Source organism: Pistacia vera, unplaced genomic scaffold, assembly GCF_008641045.1.
Source record: "Pistacia vera cultivar Batoury unplaced genomic scaffold, PisVer_v2 Contig52, whole genome shotgun sequence".
In the NCBI taxonomy this organism is placed as follows: Eukaryota; Viridiplantae; Streptophyta; class Magnoliopsida; order Sapindales; family Anacardiaceae; genus Pistacia; species Pistacia vera.
The window spans coordinates 2,375,829-2,400,665 of NW_022196357.1; the positions used below are offsets into that span (position 1 = coordinate 2,375,829).

At 39.6% G+C, this 24,837-nt stretch overlaps 1 long non-coding RNA gene and 1 pseudogene across 1 annotated transcript; both read left to right on the forward strand.

Moving 5' to 3' along the window:
* The first annotated feature begins 5,538 nt into the window (after positions 1 to 5,538).
* On the forward strand, positions 5,539 to 6,183 carry LOC116106518. Its single transcript, XR_004124327.1, has 3 exons — positions 5,539 to 5,620; positions 5,702 to 5,867; positions 6,096 to 6,183. It is a non-coding gene; the product is annotated as an uncharacterized LOC116106518 (long non-coding RNA).
* A 7,993-nt stretch (positions 6,184 to 14,176) lies between these two features.
* On the forward strand, positions 14,177 to 18,460 carry LOC116106676 (annotated as a pseudogene).
* Positions 18,461 to 24,837: the final 6,377 nt, after the last annotated feature.

Genomic DNA, 24,837 nt, shown 5'->3' on the forward strand with positions numbered 1-24,837 from the left:
AATTTATAAATTGACAAAAACACTCTCACCCATCCATATATTTTACTGACTGTCGACATTTAATAGGTGAGTGAGAGTGTTTTTGTTAATTTTAATTGTAAGAGTATTTAACTAAATTAACAAATATAAAAGATTAAAAAATAATCTTACCAAATATATTTTTAAATTCAAATCTTATTCTCGTAATAATAACTCAACTCAATTTTTTAAAAATACTATTTAAAACAATAAAACAAAAACACCATTAATTGGTCATTAAAAAGTAAAATTAGCGTTTACTCTATGCCAGCACTTTGTACCAATTTAGATACTTTCTTCTCACTCACGAAACTTCATCCCTGTCGTCTTCACTACAAATCCTTCAAAATAATGAATGAATAATTGCACTATGAAGACCGACTATAAAAAACAGAACAACCATGATGGTGCCTAACTCTACTGGTTGACTCTTGTACGCAAAACCATCATACTTTGTCGGATGTCGTGATTGGGCTTGAATGCTCCATTTAGATGAATTATTCATAACGAAAAACAATACCAAAACTGATTGTAATATTAGAGTTGCGCAATTTACTTTCTGCATATTTTTCCCTCCCTTTTCTCTCAACTGCTCTTCGTTGGAATAGTCAGCGAGAAAGAAGGATATATTTATTTATAGTTAAAAATAAATAAATCCCATTCTCATTATTTTTTGCTTTTAGTTAATGGAGGAATAACAATTTCCCACCCACGGTTTAGCGAAGTAATTTTCCCACCCAAAAAATTTGAAAAAAGAAAAAATAATTTCCTACTCATCGTTAAGATTCATTTGTCAACTTTAACTGAAGAAGGACATAACGATAAATTCAATTTATTTTATATTTTTTTGTTAAAAAAATAGAAAAAAATTGCCTAACCCATTTATCTTTCTTCCCCCAACCCATCGCCCCAAAATCCTCCATGTGTCCTCCCTTCAACCTCCCCACCTCTCCTACTGTTACAAACATGTTTGAAGAAGTTTTTTTTCCTTAACCTATTTTGATATTAAATAGAGTAGAAAACTATTCTTGCTCAATTGAGAGAGCTAGAAACCTGCAAAGTTCAAATAGAACATTTTATGTAAATAATTAGCATCCCTTCATTCCAATAGAAATCTAGAAAATATATATGAGCTTACAATTATACTTCTCTACTAAATAGCAAAACACGTTCATAACTTAAACAAATCAAAATACATGTTCAAACCCAACTAAAGTATCTTAAATACGTGGCTGACTTATTCAACTAAAATAAAACTTATCTATATCCTAATCCAGTTTATTTAAGGGCGAACGACAAGTTCCCACCCAAGGTTTAGCCTAATGACAAGTTCCCACCCAAAAGGTTTCAAAACGACAGTTTTCCACCCATTCAGCCAATTTTTTCGTTATTTTCAACTACAGGAGGATAGAACAGTAATTTCAAAAAACAATTAAAGGACAATGATGTCATTTAACTCTTATATAAGTTGAAAAACAAAATCTCTAATTTTTTTTCTCGACATGGATTTTTTTGCGTAGGTTGTTCAATTTCAATACCTTTCTTCTTTGCCCATAAGAAGAAACAAAGTTTCTCTCACACAGTTGAATTTGAGTGTGTGAATTGCGGAACCTTTTAACAAAATTTAGAGCTTGGATTCTGGGTTAAATTTGATATGATTGCGTAAACTGCTTTTCCAACACAACTTAAACTAAATTCATTCATAATCAACACCGATCCAATTCAAACAAATTGAACACAATCACACCAAAATGGAAGACCAAGAAACCTTACAGTGACAAGCCCCAGAGTCAACAACCGAGTCAACCCAACATCACCCATTCCTCCCTCAAACTTCTAACAGTCAAATTATACAAACTAGTGAGAAAATTTAGCTGCCCGGTCCCCCCAAGTCTGCATTTAAGAAAATGGCCTTGATACTGTTCATAAAATATTTTATAATTTAGAGAAGATGACGTGGCATAGTTAGGATTAATTAAACACGTAAAATGGGTTAAAATGAAAAGATTAAAACATATGTGGGCCGAATCAGAAATAATGAAAGTTTTCAAAATTTGAAATTTCGCAAAACAAGCCCCACACTCTATTCACGTCGCTTAATCGAAATTCTCAGTTGAAAACGCGATTTCTTGAACGAAAGGGAGACGCGATTTTTCCGATCCAACACCAATGATTTGCACCCTAAATCAATTTCTTGAACCCTAAACCGAATACAGTCGCGATTTTCGGCGATATAGTCGCGATTTTCGATCGATTTGTTGAACCTAAGAACGATTTCTTCAACTATAAACAGAATCTGCGCGATTTCCGGCGATACAGCCCATATTTCCAATCCAAACTACAAATTTTCACACCAAATTCATCCAAAACCATGGCTGACACTCACAATGACGACGAAAACCCAACGCCACTTCGAATCCTAGATTCGGTGGCTCAAGCAGTTCAATGGCTGCTCGGTCGATCATCTGACCATTGAAGGTGGTCCACAGTAGAGGAGACGCCGGCGGCACAAGAAGAGAGTGAAGAACCAGCACAGGGGTCTGAGCGAGGAGTCAGGCGAGACTTCAGGCCAGAAGGAGGATTCCGGAGAGAATGCAGGCCAGGAGGTGGATTCCGGCGATAATTCAGGGCGGAGGAGTCGCCGGAGGATCCAGGCGAGAGGAGAAGGCCGGCGAAGATAGGGTACGTAGTTTGGGATGTTGCTTGTAATTTCGCTTAGCGATCATTAGTATCGCTTAAGCGATTATTCGGTTTACTCATGATCGCAGCAATGATCGCTTAAGAGATCATGAGTGTTTACTCTTGGTGGCTTAAGCGATTTAGGTCTGGGCAGAATCACAGATTAAGAGATTCTCAGTTAACTTTTGATCGCTTAAGCGATTTAAAATCGCTTAAGCGATCTTGCATGAGACAGTAAGATCTCTTAAGCGATCCATGATCGCTTAAGAGACTACAGTGGTTTTGGTTTATTTTTGTTGATGACATTTTATTATATCGATTGTGCAGATTTGGCGGACCGTAAGCTGAGAGAGTACGATGGGAGCCTATAAGTGAGAAGGTACCCTACTTCCCTGCAAGGGTGACGTGAGGTCGAGGGAGGTTTTTGACAGAATAAGGGCCATTTTAGCTAGAATGAGGCATGGTGAAAGAGATTTTGGTGACACTTGTTTCGGTCAGTTTTTAAGAATTGGAAAAAATGGAAAAAGTCATTTTGGGGGAGGGAGTGCATTACATGTTGATGCACTCAGAAAAAGCAAGAAAAAAAATGAATGTGGTTCGTGTGGAGGGAAAGCCACTACGGTTTGGTATGATGGAGTATGCGTTGGTGACGGGCTAGGATCGGGGAAGTGCCAACTAAGGCGGAGGCAGAAGCAGTAAGGAAGAGTGCGGGAGCCATAAACTTTTGTAAAAAGGTTTTGAAAAGGGCAAAGTCTATTACAGGAAATTTTAGAGAAGAGGCTATCTACAGTTCGTTTAGTGATGCAGAGAAGATAAAAGTGTGCTTGATATTGTTTTTTGCATTCTATCTTATTGGCTGGTGACTCAACAAAAGCTATTGAGAAAGATTGGTTGTTGTTTGTAAGCGACTTGGAGTTCTTTAATTCTTATCCGTGGGGACGGATATCATTTGAGGAACCATCAAGAGCCGAAAAAACCAGACATGGCGTTAAAGCATGCCGAATGGGGCGGGAAGGCTAAACCAAGCACGTTAATTTGTTGGCTTCCCATGGGCAATGCAGGTAAATATAATAGCTCTATGTTATATTTTTTAATATGTGTGTTTGAATAATGACATGGATGTTTTTTTTACATGTAGGCTTGGATGTACGAGGCCATCCCTGTCTTCGCCAAGGCGGGGGGGAGGAGCAAGAATGTGAATGTGCAACAGGATTCCTAGGATGTTGCGGTGGCATGTCGAGAGCTGTAACCATGGGATTATGGCCAATTGAGATTGAGATTCAAGCAGCTGGGTAAGATTGAAGGATTAAGCTTTTGAATATGCAGTTGGTTTTTTATTTTGCTTCAATCTGATTGATTTTTTTTTCTTATTGCAGGGAGTCGTCCGTCCTTTTTGACCCTATTGGGGATGAAGCGGAAGAGGACTATGTCACATCTTTCAAAGCAATGGAGGATGAAAGGGAAACATGAAGATAGACCGCCTGATGCGGGACCTAAAGGGGTCACGCATGTGATGGCAGTTGCAGGGCCATTGCTTGACAATGTCGTTGATGCTGAGGATAATGAAGCTCGGGGGGCCGAGGATGAGGAGGAGAAGAGGGAGGAGAGGGTTGTATGCCTCAGCAAACCGGTACAACAAGTACCGCTTTGCCGAGACATCGGCGTAGGAGAATGAGGTTGTTGACCTCATCAAGGCCTGTTTGAGAGTTTTACAACAGCGTTTATGCAAGCTTGAGAAGATGGAAGAACAATGAAAAGGGTGGAGAAGAAAGTGGATAAGGGGGGAGGGGAAAGTAGCTAGAATGGAGGGCGAAGTTGGTAACATGGAGGAGGAAGTTGGTGGGAATTAAAGGCGGTTGAAGTGCAAACTGGCTTGAAAAGAGAGAGCCGAAAGAGCAAGTTTGTGAAATCGCCTTACATGGTAGTGACACAGGTAAAGAAGAAGAAAAAGAAGAAGAAACAAATGGAGGAACAACCAGAAAGGGAGGAGGTTGAGGAGGTTGGTGTGGAAGTGGGGGGGTGATAATGGGGTTGAGGAGTTGGTGTGAAGTGGGGGGTGATAATGAGGAGGGGGAGTTGGAGGCGAAGGAAGCGGGGGATGTAAAATTGGAGGAAGGAGAGGGGGAGGAAGTGGGGAAGGGAAATTGGACTCAATGTCGTTTGTATAGGCAATAGAGGAAGGAAAAAACTTTTTATGCCTATTACAAGGATCGGGAATTGATGGCCATATAAAGTGTAAGACAGGGGATTATCCCCGGAATGGTTTAAGAAGTTGTTGACGATGGGGACGTGGCTTGAGGACTCGGTGAGTTATGTTCACTTAATTTCCTTATTTTTTCCTGTGTTTTCCATACTTATCTTGTGTTTTTTATGTGATGTAGCACATCGATAGATATTGGCGCTGATGAGGCTACGACAGACTAGTGATGGTGATCTGTGTATCCTGACTGTGCTACACCGTGTGGCGTTTGGGCAAACGCTTGTTTCGGCATATCGGTCTTTAATTAAAAATGCCGTTGCTAGTGGTGTAGCAAAAGGACCGAAGCGAAAACGATTGGCTGCACCAGAGTCGGATTGCATCCCTGATGATTTCCGGTTTGATGATGGATTATGCAGTACGTAAGGGGGGATCGGCCAAATATGGCCACGGTTGGGCCTTTGTTAAAAGAGTGTACTGCATCATCCTCGTCAAACAGATGCACTGGATAGCAGTCGCTGCGCATCTAGAGGAGGGGTGTCTGAAGATCCTTGACTGCAACCCAACCATTTGTCGAGACAAGCAGTTGGAGGTCGAGTTGGAGCCACTGTCCAGGTTGTTCCCGCGGCTGTTGCGGTGACAGCGGGTGTTTGGGCAGTTGGGTGATCAGGTACTAACCGGAAAGTGGGGAATTCAGCGCTCTACCTGCCCAATAAATGAGTCAAGGTAAATTTTGTTTAAAACTAACTTACTAATACAATTGTTCTATAAGTTTATTATAATGGTAATGTCTTCTTCCTATTGTAGCGCTGAATGTGGGGCATATGCCCTGAAATTTATTCAGTTCGACTGACCAACAGCCCGATGGACAGCTTGAATGACGAAACAATGATAGAATGTCGGGAGCGCTGGGCTGTCGACTGCTTCCATGGGCAGATGGATCCGTTTTGAGTGACCAGAACCCAATCAAAGGGTATGAAAGTTGGACGCTGAATTGTGTAGTTTATGTGATGTTGATGTTTAACTTGGGTTTTTTGAGTTGAGTTTATGTGATACCTGTTATAATTATCAATAAGGGTGTATATACATGTTCATTTTCAATGGTGTTTTGAGTGTACTTCAGAACTGCTATTTAATTTGTTCTCATGGTGGCTATTTTCTAATTCATGCCTTTCTCATATTATGGTGTTTTACACTGCAGGTCACTAAGATGGAATGGTCAATCTCCACAGAAAGTCAACCGAGGCACCATATTAGCCGCCCTTGTAGATATCATCTTGAATTTGTTGTAGATATCATTGTAAGAATTGGATCTGATATTTGGGATATTTTGTGTGTCCATATAAGATAATTCATCAGCAGTTTCAATTACTATGTATGGTTGTCCATAAAGATCATATGTCTTTAGTAATAATCGCTTAAGCGACACCAGAGGTCGCTTAAGCGATCATTCGTATTTTAGTAATAATCGCTTAAGCGATCGAGAGGTCGCTTAAGCGATCATAGCCTGGGCAGATGTCATTCTGCCTCGGAAAAGATCGCTTAAGCGATCATAAATCGCTTAAGCGATCATGAGTCTTTTAGCAATTATCACTTAAGCGATACAGGTGGTCGCTTAAGCGATCATAGTCTGGGCAGATGGCATTCTGTCGGAAAGATCGCTTAAGCGATCAGAATGCTTAAGCGATCAGTTTTTAGATAATCGCTTAAGCGATACAGGTGGTCGCTTAAGCGATCATAGTCTGGGCAGATGGCATTCTGCCTCGGAAAGGATCGCTTAAGCGATCAGAAATCGCTTACGCGATCATCCGCTCTTTGTATAATCGCTTAAGCGATACGGTGGTCGCTTAGCGATCATAGCAGATGTCATTCTGCCTCGGAAAGGATCGCTTAAGCGATCATAAATCGTTAGCGATCATGGTCTTTTAGTAATAATCGCTTAGCGATATAGGTGGTCGCTTAAGCGATCATAGCAGATGTCATTCTGCCTCGGAAAGGATCGCTTAAGCGATCATAAATCGCTTAAGCGATCATGCGTTATTACATTATATCAACATATAGTTCCTTTACACGTCAGAAAGATCGCTTAAGGGTTTACGATTCGTTCAGAGCACTTGTTCCGTTATTACATTTATATCAAACATATAGTTCCTTTACACGTCAAAAAGATCGCTTAAGGGTTTACGATTCGTTCAGAGCACTTGTTCCGTTATTACATTTATATCAAACATATAGTTCCTTACACGTCAAAAGATCGCTTAAGGGTTTACGATTCGTTCAGAGCACTTGTTCCGTTATACATTTATATCAAACATATAGTTCCTTTACACGTCAAAAAGATCGCTTAAGGGTTACGATTCGTTCAGAGCACTTGTTCCGTTATTACATTTATATCAAACTTAGTTCCTTTACACGTCAGAAAGATCGCTTAAGGGTTTACGATTCGTTCAGAGCACTTGTCCGTTATTACATTATATCAAACATATAGTTCCTTTACACGTCAGAAAGATCGCTTAAGGGTTTACGATCGTTCAGAGCACTTGTTCCGATTACATTTATATCAACATTAGTTCTTTACACGTCAGAAAGATCGCTTAAGGGTTTACGATTCGTTCAGAGCACTTGTTCCGTTATTACATTTATATCAAACATATAGTTCCTTTACACGTCAGAAAGATCGTTAAGGGTTACGATTCGTTCAGAGCACTTGTTCCGTTATTACATTTATATCAAACATATAGTTCCTTACACGTCAGAAAGATCGCTTAAGGGTTTACGATTCGTTCAGAGCACTTGTTCCGTTATTACATTTTATCAAACATATAGTTTCTTTACACGTCAAAAAGATCGCTAAGGGTTTACGATTCGTTCAGAGCACTTGTTCCGTTATACATTTATATCAAACTATAGTTCCTTTACACGTCAAAAGATCGCTTAAGGGTTTACGATTCGTTCAGAGCACTTGTTCGTTATTACATTTATATCAAACATATAGTTCTTACACGTCAGTCAGTATATTTTTATTTGTTTGCTTAATTATTTAGGAAATATCAGTATATTTTTAATTAATTTTCGACCCATTAAGTGAATTAATTTCATTAATACCAAGAAAGGTTCAAAAATAACAAAAACACCCCCACCCACCCAACTTCCCAGATTCGGCTACCGCGACAGCAACGAACGACGGAAATGGCCGGTAATGGCCAGTTGTGACCTTTTCCGGCCTATCCACCTTCGATGTGGCCGGAAAAGGCCACATCTTCCCGTCATGGACTTTCAATGAAATGTCCGACTTTGCCGGTCAACGCGGCCAACATTTGGCCGTCGTTGACCGACAACGACGGCCATATATTTGGCTGTCACAGACGGCAACCTCTGGATTTTTCCGTTCCTCACGGCCAGTTCTGGCGGATCGTGGGCCCTTTTCCGGCCACATCCGTGGTCGATCTGGCCGGAAAGCCCATATAGAGGCCCTTCGGCCAGATCCGACCACGTGCATCGAAACGCCCTTCCCCGGTCAGATTCCGGCTCCGGTGGCCGTGGGTAGGTGGGGGTGTATCTGTAAATTTTAAAACCATTTGCAGAAGAATCGGTTAAGCGATACAATGGATCGCTTAACCGATCATGTGATTGGCAGAAGCAGATCTGCCCATGTCATGATGCTTAAGCGATCAGTGATATTGCTTAAGCAATATGCCTTTTTCCCCTGGTCGATTAAGCGATCTGGGATCTCTTAAGCGATCATGCACCTGGGCAGAATCAATCAGTCCAGGTGAAGGATCGCTAAAGCGATCCTTTATCGCTTAAGCGATCATGCACCTGGGCAGAATCAATCAGTCCAGGTGAAGGATCGCTTTAAGCGATCCTTTATCGCTTAAGCGATCATGCACCTGGGCAGAATCAATCAGTCCAGTGAAGGATCGCTTAAGCGATCCTTTATCGCTTAAGCGATCCATCTGCGAAAACACTTGTCGCTTAAGCGATACACTTAGTCGCTTAAGCGATCGTGGGCAATATACATTTGCATCTTTTCTCCTGAATTTTGAAAACTAAAATTACCAACACGTATTAATTCCATACTTTTTCCTCAATTTGACAGCTAATTCCAAACTAAAATCACAACAAATATTTAGACCATGTAATAAGATACACAATATAAAGGATATTTTATTAAAGGTAACAATAAAATTTAAACATCAATAATTTCATCCTTCTTCGAATCGACCCTAATTACTTCTGGCAACTGCTTCTCTTGTGACCAGGTTGCTGCAATTGAGCACTTATTCATCTTCCGGGAACCTCAAAGGCTGATGGAATACGCTTAACCCTTTTTCTCCCCTTTGGCGTTTCTTCAATGGCGGCTGGAGGATAATGTCAGCCACCTCTGGCGGCACTACCCAGCTTCTTCTGGAGGCACCGGATATATCGTTTCTGAATATGCTAGCATGTATGGATCTGTCATATAGAAAGGGAGCAAAGTTCCATGTAAATCTTGAACCAAAATCCGGCTTCCGTTGGTGTTTCAGTGCTGCTAGTGCATGAGGACAAGGAAATGTTGAATGTCAAGCACTTACAGCTGCAAGTTTTTGTAACAAGGTTAACTAGGGCATCCGGACCATAGCCGCGCACAGTAAACTCTTGAGCATTAAGAGGATAGGCAAACAGTGCATTTGACGTTCCATATGTTCTCGCAATATTTTTTCAGCTGACGGAACAAGGGTTGTAGTAAAATTATCTGACTCCATACGACGCTCATGGAACCACGCGACAGTGTCCTTTGGATTGAATCAAAAAGTGCAACTATTGGAAACTCTCTTTCTATTAACAACTTCGAATTTATGGACTCAGCTATGTTCGTGGTCATGACATCAAACTTCTTCCGGGAAAGTAAGCCTCTACTCTCTCTCGAAACCAACATCATGCTCAAGATACTTAGCAACTCTACATCCTTGATGGATTTGCTGGAAGTGTTCCTCGAACTCATCAACCCGGTAAGCTTTTGCTGCCATGTAGTATGTCTGAAGGAGGCCAGCACACTTAAACTTTTGTTTTATGTTCACCAAGGTGCCTCATACAGAATCCGTGATGTGCTGACGGTAAATAGTGGCAATCCCCTTCTTTATAGAGTTGTGCCTATGGATATTATGCACAACTCGTCACTGTCAGGCACTATCGTACGTAACTGCTGAAAAAACCAAGTCACGACTCGTCATTCTCAGAGTCAAACCACACCATGCAACAAGGATATGTGTGATTCTCGCTGTCCTGCAGTGGCACCAACAATGTACCTCCATACTTTCCCGTTAGAAAGCAACATCAACAGCCAACACCTTCTCATGTTACAAAACCCCTTATAGCAGACCCATAAGCAACAAAAAAATATTTAAACATCATATTCCTGTCCCACTTCAAACGCGCTTGCTACCTTGGTTTGTCAACTCAAGCATATAACGGTACGCTTCTAATACTGCGTACCGTGCTCGGCGTGCCCCTCACAAAATCTTGTGCATGTTGTCTACCTTTCCAGCATTTCAGTAACTAACAACACATCCCAACTCTGTGCGCACAAGTCTCTGAATGTCTTTAGGAGATGGACCTTTCCTTCGACGAACCGACTTTTGACAAATTGTCCAATAACATCAGCGGACGCTTGTCGATGCTCACCTGAAATATGTTCCAAACCACATGTGTGCTCACGGGTATATGTGCTAAGAATAAACTTTTCCGACTCCGCCAACCTTCTACAATAAACCGCCACTTGCAGTTTCGGTCACGACATGCAACCGTCACAGCCAATGAATTTGACTTTTTGGTGATGAACTCAAAATTACCTTTCACAGCAACAAGTTTTAGCTTCCTCACCACTTCCTCTTTGTTGTCAAATAAATACCCTATGGCAAGTCCGATCCATCCGTAAGCATGAGCTGATCCACTACTACCTCCAATTGCCCCCTTTGAACTTGCATAAACGACCATAGTGTTCTCTTCCTCACAATCTACGCCTTCTGCATAAGTTATTTAAAGGAATCTCTACATCTGTGGGAACATCACGGGGTCTCCTCCTCAACATTTTCATTCTGCCCCCCATCACCAACCTCTTCTATAGTGTCCTCCTCACCACCCAATTGACCGTCTACTCTTGATTTTTCAGCTAACATCATGGCCTCGTAGTTCAAATTACAACCAGGCAAATCTCCGCCTACATCCTCGTTATCCCCTTCCTTGGAACCAACTTCCAACGGTTTTTCTACATAAGAAACCCTTAAAATCGGCCTCGAACACTATCGGCCATATCAATCATAAATAAGTTCACACTTTCATCCGACTTTAATACAGCAGGAGGTACCTTATAATTTTCAGGAGCTCTGCTTAAACATACCTCACAAACTATATCACTACGCGAGCAACTCAAATTACCTCTTCTAATTATTTCATCAATCAACTCATCAAAACTAACCTCTGTGCTCACAGCAATTGGTGTAACTTCTTTGCTCTTCCAATCCACTTCCACCTACTTTCTTCCTCCACCCATCACCAAAATATTCAACACCCAAACAATTTTTCCCATGTATAATAATAGCCAACTACCTGTAATGCAAGAAAAACAATATTCTTAAATGCTGTACTAAGGGTTCAAATAGTTTAAAAGAATCTGCACATTCGCATATTTGGTCTGATGTATCGCTTGAACGATCATGGTTATTTATCTGGACGCTTAAGCGATACACCTGATCGCTTAAGCGATTAAGTATAAATAACCTTGATCGCTTAAGCGATCTTATGCATTTACTGATCGCGTAAGCGATCTGCTCCCATACAACAGACTTTAACCAGATCGCTTAAGGATCTTATGCACATACCTGATCGCTTAAGCGATCTATCTGCTGCATTACCAGACCTACCGGATCGCTTAAGCGATACACCGGATCGCTTAAGCGATCCATCGTGCCCAGAACACATTTTCAGTCATCTCCACCTACAATCGATCCATCATACCCAGAAAATAAATACCCAGAATAATTTTCAACAAATTTCACTCCTTTCAACCTACATTACATCAAAACAAACCAACAACCTAACAACTAAATCAAAATCAAACCAAACCCATCCATTATTAATCTTTGTAAATCAAATATAAAATGTAAAAAGGAGATACACATACTAGGCGAATGTCAGGAGGAGGAGGAGGGGAATCTTTGCGGAGAAGAGTAAGGTGGAGGAAGAAGAAAGTGTTAATGGCGGTGAGATGCGGAAGAAGAGATGTAGAGGAATGAGGAAGAAGAGTGTACAGGAGAAGAAGAAGATGCAGAGGAAGAAGAAGTGTTGACGACGCCAAGAAGAAGAGAAGAAGATGCAGGTAGAGATGCGTTAATGGCGGGAGGAAGAAGAAGGTTTTGGGTTTATTTGCAACAATTTCGGATTTGTGGAAATATAGATAATTTTGAAAAGATTACATAATCCTAATTAAGCACTAAGTACCCTTAATCAATAATATGGCTATTTAGTTAACATTTCAAAACTTGATAGCCTTTTAATTAAATGTAAACTTCAAATGTCTTTTTAATAACTTCCCCCCAAACTAGTTCACTTCAGTATTTCATCCACACTCTCAAAAATCGATCTCCTTCGTTTCTTTCCATTCAATTTCAATACCTTTCTTCTTCATCTCGAGTTGCCTACCCTCCTTCATATATCAATCATTCTTTGTCTTCATCTCTCCATCTCCCCCCTCTCCCTCTTCCCAAATTCTCCCCAAATACCTCTCCATTCTTTCAAGTTTTTTCCATCAGAATTCTCTCATGATTTGATCTTTATACTAAATCAGAAAACAGAAAGAAAACATGTCAATCGTCGCTGCCTCCTCTTACTACTCCTCTACAACCACCTCTTCTCGTAGTCAGAACCAGTACCAACACCACCACCGTTCAATTTTATCTTCACTTCTACTCTTCTTTCCTTCTCCGCCGCTAGTTTTACTCTCCTTCAGTCGATACCAGACACAAAAAAGGCAAGATTGGAACACATTTCTGTAATATCTCAGCAACCATCGGCGTTGAAGCGAATCCACGAGGGCACGACCATGATTCGAACGAAGGGAAAGGCGGGTGGTGTGATTGATTTTTGATTGTGTTGAAGCCGTCGTTGACGGCGTTTGACCGAAAAATGCGAGAACTATTTACCCCTTTTTCGGCCAAATGCCGTCAATAATGGCTCCTCTATTTGTACCTTTGGATAGATTGACCTGAGATCTACCCAACAGCGCCAACGGTGGCAGTAGACTGGCCGCCGTCGACAATTCTGATAACCGCAAGCAGTGGTTGGCCAGCAAATTTTTTAATTTTTGTTTAGTTTATATAATTTTTTAATATTTTAAAAGAAAATAAAAAATTAAAATACACTGAATTTACTATTCTCTCCCTCTATAGTTAAAAATAACAGAAAAATTGGATGGATGGATGAAAAACTGTCCTTTTAAAATCTTTTGGGTGTGAACTTGTCGTTAGGCCAAACCTTCGGTGGGAACTTGTCGTTCGCCCTTTAACTCAATCGTAAATAACAAATAAATCTCTAACAATAACTCCTAAAATATAATTTAATTAACATTTACCCATTATAAAAATGGGTACGTAACACCTACCTCCACCAATATCGGTTCCCAACCTCACCCAATCTAACCTAATCTCAGTTCCCCAGCCCTCACAGCCAATCCCCCACCACACCCACCCCCTAACGCCGCATCTCCCATCCCCATGTCCCTCAAGCAAGGCCGTATTGGAGGCCGAAGGAGATGCCACTATTGTGGCCTAATAATCCTAACTCCCTGTCTCTTGCCTCTACCTTTCTTGTTTCTCAAATTTTATTTTATTTTTTTAATGTGTGTTATTTAGAGTGGAATGGGCATACTATTTTTTTGATTGGAATTGTTGAATGAGTTTCTAATTTTGCGGTTGATTGTGAAAATATTATTGTTATTGATGGTAGGGATCGAGAGTGTTGAATGTGGGAATTCCGACCAAACTACACCTGGCTTGGTGCGATTCTGTCACCGCTGACAAATGCTGCCCCAGTTCCCTCCAGGCTCCAACAGCCAAAACAATCTCTCCTTACCAAAGTCAACACAAAAGCCATTACAAAATGAATACCAATATCTATAATTACAACACCCAAAACACGTGAAAGGGGGATTGGGATGGGTTTGGTTGTTGCAAAAAAATATGGAGGCTGATTGGGTGAGGCTCTAGGGATTGTTGAAGAACACGACGGTAGGGATCTGACGTTGTCATGGCCTCAACTCGCTCATCAGCTAGCGACGATGGCCTGGTTGGGCACAATTTAGGCTATATTGCGCCTCGCCTGGCAGCTTGGCCATCACCGCCATTGCTAGGTTGGGGTTTGGGAGGAGTGTTGGGATCTGAGTTTTGTTGATCTAGTGGTAATATTAAGGCCAGTGGGTTGGGGCTCTAGTGACCTGTAATGGTGGCCCTGCTTAGCAACTAAGCTTCTGTCTCAGTATGCAAATCACCAACACTTCGATGACGCAAACCAAATCCTTTCTTCTTCTTTTGAGCCCACAACCTTTTCTTACTCTACTCTTATACAAACGCCATTGCACGAACTTGTTTTCCAGTTTCCAATGACAACAATCCAGTGCAAGCCTTAAGGATATTGAGCAGAAACAAAATCGTTTTACTCAATCACTCCGTGAGAGAGCATTTGAGCGAATACACGGAGTGATTGAGTAAAAAGATTTTGTTTCTGCTCTCTCACGGTCTGGCACCTGATACATACTTGTTGCCCAATATCCTTAAGGCTTGCACTGGATTATTGTCATTGGAAACTGGAAAACAAGTTCGTGCAATGGCGTTTGTATACGGGTTTAATTTAGATTCATTTGTTCAGTCTTCTTTGTTTCATATGTAAATTAAATGTCAGAATATTGGGGACGCTCACAAAGTGTTTGATAGATTAGCCCAACCGGATGTGAAAACTTTTAGTGCTCTGCTTGCGGGTAACGCACGACAAGGGTGCGTGGATGTAGCGAAAAGCCTCTTTAACGAGATGGGTCTTTTAAGAGTGGAACCCAAAGTGTTGTCTTGGAATGGTATGATTGCAGGGTTTAATCATAGTGGACATTATGAAGAGGCGGTTCTTTTGTTTCAAAGGATGCATTTTGAAGGATTTAGGCCTGAGGAGCATAGTGTTTCTAGTGTTCTTTCCGCTGTGGTCGACTTGGAGATTCCCAAACTTGGGATTAGATTCATGGTTTTGTGATTAAGAAGGGTCTATTGGAGAATAAGTGCACAGTAGTTCACTTATTGATATGCACGGAAAGTGTGCGTGTACATGTAATATGTCCAAAGTGTTTCATGAAATGGAAAATTTGGATGTAAGTGCTTGCAATGCTTTTGTTACAGGTCTCTGTAGGAATGGTCTTGTTGACAATGCATTGGAGGTCTTTAGGCAATTCCAGAGCCAAGGAGTGGAATTAGATGTTGTGTCTTGGACGTCAATGATTGCTGGTTGCTCACAAAATGGGAAAGGTATTGAGGCATTGGAACTTTTTAGAGAGATGCAGACAGCGGGGATGAAGCCAAACAATGTTACAATACCTTGATTGCTATCAGCCTGTTGAAGTGTTGGAGCATTGATGCTCGGGAAGGCGGCTCATTTCTTTTCCATTAGAAGAGGTATTTCTGATGATGGTTACGTTTATGGGGCACTAATTGATATGTATGCCAAGTGTGGAAGGATTCAAATGTCACGACTTTGTTTTGATATGATGTCATCCCAAAACTTGGGTTGATTGGAATGCTATAATGGGTGGATATGCTATGCATGGAAAGCCTAAAGAAGTTATAGAGATTTTTCATTTGATGCAAAAGCGTGGACAAAAGCCTTGTTCTATTAGCTTCACTTGTGTATCATCTGCCTGCGGCCAGCCTGACCTAGCTGATGAAGACTGCAAATTTTTGATAGCATGTGTAAAGAGCATGGTATTGAAGCAAGGGTAGAGCATTATGGTTGCATGGCGAACCTTCTAGGCTGTGTTGGAAGGCTAGAAGGGGCATATAACATGATTGAGCGAATGCCTTTCAAGCCAGACGTTTGTGTTTGGAGAGCTTTGTGTAGTTCTTGTAGAGTTCACGGTCATGTGAGTATAGGTGAGGCACTGGCCCTATGCCTAACCTTACTGGCGTGAGCAGCCTGCACTATGTGTAAGTAAACAGAACTTTAGAAATGCTTGCCATCTTTGACATCTTTGTACATCTCTCACTCTCTCTTTTACTCATTCACACAACAATTAAAAATTAAGGCTAGCAGGAAACAACTTAAACAGCATTCAGACTTGGAATGCTTGAAAACCATTGTATCTCTCTCTTGTTCTTCATTTCAATGCTCAAACTATAAATGTCGCTTGTTCTAGCACAACCTTTCTGCTTGAGTTGCTTACCATGAGTTTGACTATAACGGTTATTACCCTGCACTGGCAGAATAATGGAGAACACACAACTTCAGGGATCAATACTTGTTGAACTCTTCGGTCTCCCTCGGTTGGAGTCACTGTGAGTATCAGCTTATTCTCAAAGACCGCCACAATTCCATGGATTCCGTGGAAGCAACACGATACAATAAGACATTATAGTAAGTTACTCTTCAACATCGTTCTTCCCATGCTTGTTTTGTAACTTTATGCTACCTGAAGGTGTAACTTTTTCTTATCTATTTTTTCCAGTCTTCATAATAATCCAATTTGTGAGAACTCAGTAGAAAACAAGAGCTCGGCTTCGCAAGTTCCAAGTTCCTCACCTTCCACACCAACAAACAGTACGTTGTTAGACCTGTTCATCTCCACCAATCGTTTGAACCTTATACTTCAGATCCTGAACCTTCTCAAACTGGAAAAACACTAGTTACTATAGTATTGTCAGAGACAGGTTCATGAACTCTTTTAAAGTATCAAATCTTCCTTTAGACTCAATGTTAGTGACCTTCCAGGTCGTGTCTGCGAATGATTACCTAGAACTGCAGGTGGTAGTTTTTCCATCTGTTAATGGTCTTCTCGACAAAACAAATTTCTCTCTTATCATCTCTCAGCTCAAAAACATAAGTTTTGTCACTCTCCGACCAATTTTTGGACCCTTCTATTATAACTACAACATTAATTATTATCAAGGTAAGAACAAATTTTGCTGTGTCCTATATCATTATCATATGAATTCATCTACATTTCGCAGAGCTTATAGGGGAAATTGATGGTGTCTCATCCCTTTCCAAATGTTATGCAGAGAAAATTCACCAAATATTGGGATCATCATTGGAGTAACAGTATGTGGATTTATACTTCTAGTACTATTAGTTATTGCTAGAAAGCCTGGAATGTATGCTATCCGTCAGAGGAAGAAAGCTATAAGAGCAACTCGACAAAACGATCCATTTGGTAAATGAAAACCATTATTTCTCCGGTGCAGTCTATGCAGTTGCGATTACATTACTTGAAGTTCCTGTGTCATACTCGTACAGCATCTTGGGATCTAAATGACCCTATTAGCCATCCTTGGATCAATGGTGTGAGATGTTTCTCCTTTGAAGAGCTAAAGAAATGTACCAACAATTTTTCAAACACCAACATTCTAGGATCTGGAGGTTATGGACAGGTTCGTTCACGTGTTTCTTTCCCATTGTTCCCTTTAAAAATTGAGCATGAATTTTAACAGGATCCTTACTTAAACAAACATATGGGATAAAGTTTCTAAAATGACAGCATTTGTCACTTTCCTTTAGCATGTGTTGCTTGTCTTGCAAGCAAAAATTGCTTTTAACTTTTATCTTGTGCCTTGATAATTTTTTAATTTATAATGACATGTTCTCTAGGAAATGGATTTCCAAAATGTTCACAAGTCTACAAAGGAAGGCTTGAAACGGGGTTAATAGTTGCTATTAAAAGAGCTAAGCAGGGATCGTCGTTGGGTCGAAATGAGTTTAAAAGTGAGACTGAACTGCTATCAAGGGTTCATAAAAATGTTATTAGTCTTGTGGATATCTACTATGAGCAAGGAGAACAGACGCTGGTTTATGAATTCATTCAGAATGGTACTCTAAAGGATAGTCTCTTAGGTACCTCATTCGCACTTCTGTCGCATACTTTATCATGTACTCCATTTATGATCATCACTAGCCAAACTTAATTCTAAGTCAAACGGGGTTAACAACATAAGCCAAGAGCATAAACATAAAAATTTATAATACGTTGTCTTCATCTAATTTGACAATGCAAGAAAATCAGGAATCCAGTTAAGTTGGATATGGAAACTGAGAATAGCCCTTGACTCAGCAAGAGGTTCGGCATATCTGCATGAGCTTGCAAATCCAACAATCGTACACAGGGACATCAAATTACTTAACATTCTACTTGATGATCACTTAATTGCAAAAGTTACTGATTTTGGTCTATCGAAGACAATGGGTGGCAGTGAAAACAATCAAATTCTTACTGATGTCAAAGGAACCCCAGTAAGTATAGCAGCATCCTCCAAAACTTACACTAACAAAAGTAATGAATTATAACAGGTAATAAGCTTGTTGGTTAATGGATTTGAGTTCAGTGAACATTATACTATAGCATTGTAGAAGTTTGCCTGAGAAAAGAATTTATTTTTTAATGGTGCATGGGTGCTTGGATCCCAAATACTTCAGGATGCTACAATTAACGAACAAGAGTGATGTTTATAGCTTTGGAGTGGTATTGTCAGAATTAATAACTTAGCGAAGTCTGATCGAAAGAGGGAGTTACATTGTGAGTGAGTTGAAGTTGGTAAGAGATAGGAAAAAAAAATTTAGATCAAAGGAATGCTTGACTCCTCCATTCTGATCTGCCCGAAACTTGACTTTAGATCAAATTTTGAGAAGATTTTTCCAAATCTAGCTTTATTCAAACAAGCTGATTTGTTTGGTATCTTATAGACATCGTCAATAGTTTTATCATTTAATTGTCGATAATCGATAACCATCCGCACCTTGCCTCTTTCTCGCTCAGCTCTATTCATAACCATGAATGCCGGCGAAGAATGTGGGCTTTCACTAGCGTGTATTAATTGCTTTTCCAGCAATTTCGGTATTTGCTTGCTAAATTCCTCCGCTGCATCAGGACTATAAGGATAGGATTTGGTAGTTATCGTATCATCATCTTTCTTTAATTTAAGCGAAACATATATATTGTTCCTTTCCCATAGCTTTAGCGGTTGATCATTAAAGCATGGAGAAAGTTCCTCTTTAAAGGATTTTACAAGTTCCTCAATCCTTAAAGAGTTCTTTTGGCTCTTGTTTCAACCTTCAAGATTATCTCCTTATTTGTTGATTTATCCGAGCTCTCAAGGCATGCACCAGAGGGACCAACCTCCTGCGATATACCCCGTGCGATCCGATTTATATGATGACTAGGATACAATCGTTGAAAGAAAACATTACAAGCCTCATCCATTCCTTCTGCTTCAGAAGCTTTCAACCACCATTTTTCTTTTTCCAAAATTTGGAAAACAATGTGATCTACTTCTTGCCTTAGTTTCACCAGTCTAAAACCGTTTCTAACTTTTGAAACTCCAGGGTTAGCAAGAATATGGATTTTATGACCTCCAAGGATAATGTGGTCGTTATCCTGAGTAAATGGTCTAACTTCTGCTTGCCCTCACAGAAAGCCATTTCCGAGAATGAAATCTACTTCTAAGTAATCCACTATTAGGACTTCCCTTAGAGTAAATTTTTTCTCGTTTAACAGTACAACCACATTCGTGATCATACTTTGACCTCCATTTGTAACTGTATTTAGGATTGGTCTTTCCAATGATTTCCAAAGCTCCTCTGGAAAACATTGTTTTCTTGCAATACATTTAGTTGCTCCTGTGTCTACAAGAACATCTATAGTATATTCCTCATATTCTAGAAAACACAATTTAGCACGAATGCAAGTGTCAATAGTTCCTTAAACTAGCGCATGACAATGCATTTCATAACTCATCATCATTTTCGTGCTTAGAGTTTCATCTTCATATACTGGAATTTGTACAGATTTATATCCAACTATTTTCCTGCTACTACTGCTCCCAACATCACTAGCAGTGTCATCTGTTTCCAATATATTTTTCCTTGATATGATAGGTTGAATTTCTTTATTCCGTTCCAAAGACACCGAGCTTCTAGGCGTAGGAAGAGTAACCTCAACCTTATTATTAAGTTCCTAGATTTGAATTTCCCGATTTGGGTTTAATTCCACCACGCTAGGCTGCGTCGAATATTCTAAAACCCATCGTTTCGACCATATAAGAGCCTTAGCATTGACTACCGTAGGTCGAATTGGAATTACAGAATCCTATCCCAGGCCATGAACCTTAGTATCTGCACTAGAGTTCATGCGTATAGGATTAACGAAATTTATCAACCAATAAATCAACCTATACTGAATTGCGATTCCGTCACTAGAAGCTGTTAAGTCTTCTAGTCCTAAAGTATGGATTCGAAGAACCATAATTCGTTTAAGATTTGGATCTTGGAGACTAACCATATATCCTGGTTTAATAGTCCTGTAGGCATCTCCCAAAGCCAGGTTAGCGTGAAAACCGCCAACTAAAGCTTTTCCAAACGTAATCCATCTCATGTCCAGCAAAGCAACCTAAACAAGTGCATTCATTCCTCCACGGAATAATCCTTGTACACGTATTTGTATAGCACCAAGTTGCACATAATTATACAAGCCATTTGCCCGTTTGGCAAGATTTTTAAACTTCCGTAGCCACTCATCATTTGAGAGTACCAATTCACCTTCTCGAGACTAAGATAAAGCTACATGAACATGTTTTGCGTATACATCTTCCAAGCCTTCAGCTTTAAATAACCACTTAGAGCGTTTCTCGAAAACTTCTCTAGGTGTTAACCTTGGAATTACCCAATTATCCGGGTTACCCGAGTGATCCTCGTAATTAGATGATGAACTAATTACTGAGCTAGGATTTTCATCTTCATTTCTAATTGGGATAAGATCATCCTCATCACCAATTCCACTATTCATAGGATATTCACTAAAATTTCTAGTCCTTTGCATGAATATACCTATGCATTGAAGATTTGAAGATTTTTCCTCAAAAGTCATACCTTTTGAGTCATCCTCCGAAGAGTCCGAATCTTCAAAGTAATCCGAAATTAATTAATAAACCTTGTCATCTGAATTAATTTCGTATCCCGAAACTAGCCCAAATTCAGAAGTTTGGCTTTCAGCGTTGACTTCCAAAAATCTTACCGCTACCTTCTTCTTTCCTTTATGAGGGTATTTATCCGCAAAATGATTTTTGTCACCACAAATCCAACAACAATTACAATCTTTTGCGTTTTTTCCAAATGAGCAAGTAGCACAATACTTACGCGCTCCGTGTTCCTTAGCATTGAGTCTACCTTTCCCTATTCACCTAATAAACCTTCCATGATCTGGAAGATTCTGTTTATTGGCAACAGGTCTTTTTACCATATTACGGAAACGTTTCGACTTAAAATTCTTTTTACCAAATGATCCTTTCTGTTTCATATGGTTTTTCCAACTTTGACGTTTAGTCAAATTCCTCGACTCACAGCCATATTGTCTTGGCACTCCATCAAAGTTTTGACAAGATTCATTGAACTCAAGTCTTTTAGCCTATTTATCCAATTTGACGTTCAAACATCTTGTTCTCACGAGTTGTCTAATAGCTTTTATCCTTCCACCCAAAGAATCAACAACCTGATTCTTTTTTACTAGAAGCTTAAACGCCTCGTTTGTTGCCTTATCCCATCCTTGGGGAAGCTTAGCAAAGAAAGTATTCTTCATGACTTCCTGTGTGCCACCAGGCAATTGATAGAAATATCGTCTATATTTGCAGACGAAATTTTCAAACAGACACATATCATAAAATCTAAGCTTTGTCAAAGCTTCTAAGGCAACTACATTTGCGAGATTCCTACTGGTTATGGTTATCCCAGTAAATTCTTGACAAAGCATATCCTTGAAGAGTGCAAAAATAGCCTCTACATTCTTCAAGTCCCTTACAGTATCTAACAGACCCGTACCAGCTTCTAATCTTCTCCAAAAGCTTCCTACAGCTCCCTACAGAGTGGATCTTAGAAATCTATAAGTATCACTGAGTCCAAAAGCCTTATTTTGCACATGAACCCAGTTAACAGTTTCTCATGCTTCAATTACATCAGTAACATTTGTGACGCAATCGATGTTTATGAAACTACCACTAGACAGTATCTCTACCATTCTAAGTATAAACTCCAACCTTATCTTTGTGGGATAAGTTTGTTTATATTCAGATTTGGAGATTTCCTTAAGGAATCCTTCGAAAGAATTTAAAGGGTACGAATTCCTTCAAGCAGGTCATCTTTAAACTCAAATTACCTGAGTTTAGAGATTAGCTATTCGAGCTCCACCTTTTTAGGTCTTAAAGTAATTTTCAAACCTCCAGTTTCTTCCCCTTTCCTTTGTTTCTTCATTTCTTCCTTATAATACCTATTAATTTTTTCAGCATTAGAGGTAGAAATTTCCGGAATATCAACCTTCTGTTTGCCATCCGTTTTAGAAACAAAGTCTTCTTCTTTTACACCTTTCAGCATTAGAGGTAGAAATTTTCGGAATATCAACCTTCTTTTTTGCCTTTTCCCAATCACCTTGGGCTTCTTTGGCCACGAACTAGGCATAGCTTGGAGGCAAACCAAGATATTTTTCCTATAGACTTGTTGCAAACTGATCCAGAACATCCTGATCACCCATGGTCAATCTGAATCAATCCTTAAGTTGGTTGCAAAGTCTGACTCTTTATATGGTTCAACATCCGGATCCAACTGGGATTCGCCGTACCAATAAGGAATTACAGCCTTAGCCTTTTCCAACCACTTATTTTGAAGTTCCAACTCGGTAACTTCAATGGTTGAAATTCGACAGATAAAGCATAAAATCTTTGTGCACCCTTGACTAAAGGCCTTTTGAATAACATCCAAAAGTCACTTTTCTCCTAGCCAAGTCAGATACTCTTCTCGAATATCTGGGTTTCCGTTACAAAGGTCTAACACAACCTGTCTAACCTTTTGCTCCGTACACCCTTCAATAGGCCACACTTGTTCAATGTCACTTAGAACCAAGGACATCTCCTATTTTACTAGCTTAGTAAAATAGTTAAGATGTGTTCTAGTGTCTTGACCTTTTGAAGTGTAGAATTGACATTTTCAATCTGTTTTCCGATCTAAGTCAATTATTCGTTTAGAGCAAATATATGATACACCGTATAATTTACTCTCTTGTCTAAGTTATCAAGCTTCTGGGTCAAAAAGCTCCAATTTATCTATGGTAGTATTTAACAAACCGATCTCTAGTTTTCCCTCGAGTCCATGATCCAAATGAAAACAAGTATTATTTACACAGACTTCATCATTTGAACCATTATTCATGCTATAGAACTTTCAACAGGTTAACAGGTCTAGATACCCCTTTCCCTGCCCCGTCTTCCAATGCTCTGATACCATTACACCCATATAATATTTGTTATACCCAGTCTAACAAATATTATTACAATTAATAACTAAACACCTAGTTGATTAATTGGAAAGAAAAACACATAGATTCAGTTTTAAAGATTAATTCATACCTGGGTATCAATCTTCTTGAATGATCTTCTTGAATGAACCTTTCTCTTTGCTTCGAGTATGCAATTCAAAAGTAAAACAAGAGATTGAGAGAATGAATTTTTTCACAAACTGAAAATATTATTAATTTTTCTTCGAATAAAAATGTACATAAGTTTCTCTTTATATAGAGAAATCCAGATTTCAAATAAATTGAATCCGTAAAACAAAACAAAATGAAACAAAACAAAAGGTCTAATCAATCACCAACAAAAGGTGACTTGTCAAATCTACAAAAACTAATAAGAAAATAACATCTATCTCAAAGATAATGACACCGGGGTCCACATGCCTCCCATGTGTCTTACAAAGATATAATTATTACATTACACATTTTACATATAATTATTACAAATGATAATACACAGCATCCAATGCCTTCTTTTGATCTGGATCATTGAATTCTGTCAGCAAGATCCTAGATGTCTACACATTATCTTCCGCTTATTTTATACATGTCAGCGTATTACGTGTTGGACATATTCAGTTGTCTAAATCTCCATCCTCTAGATTTTTATCAATCTTTAAAGTTATCTACTTCTATAAGATCAATAAAATCTTTTAGAGTCTCATCTTCTTAGGCTTCCTGGTCGTGGGCTAAGACCATCCTCAGAGAATCAATAGTATCTTCCATTAAAGCCTGCTTTGATAGATGGGCTAAATCAAACCCTTCTAGTAGCGTTCTTAACTGGGCTTGGTTATAACGCCCCACTTGAGGTATGTAGTTAATTGTGTTGTATTGCTTGAATGTTTATTGCTTTGTTCTCATTTGAGCTTGTATGTCATTATTTTCAGTTGGTTGGCCCTAAGTTGGTTTGGTTGAGTGTTTGCCCTGATTTTGGTTGACTTTTGGCGAAGTGTGGAATTTCGGTCTTCGCCAGAGCGAAGAATAGCCTTCGCCGCGGCGACGTTGGCTTTGTAATTGCGGTGTCGGCTCTGTAAATTTTTGTCGAGGCGACGGAACTTTCTTCGCCACGACGACGGGACGACAGAAAAGTTTAGTGAGGTTTCTAGAGAATGCTCCGTAGGGGTAAAATGACCATTCTACCCCTAATTAGCAGGAAAAGTGGGGAGTGAATTGTAAGAAAATTTTATGGAGAATATGTTAGAGTGGGGGTGTGATTATAATGACTTAAAGGACAATGATGGAGTTTCCAAGAAAGAGTAAGGGCAATATGGGAATGAATGAAGATATTTTGAGCTAAAAGGGGGTTAAGCTTAGTAAACCCTTCATTCTTCAT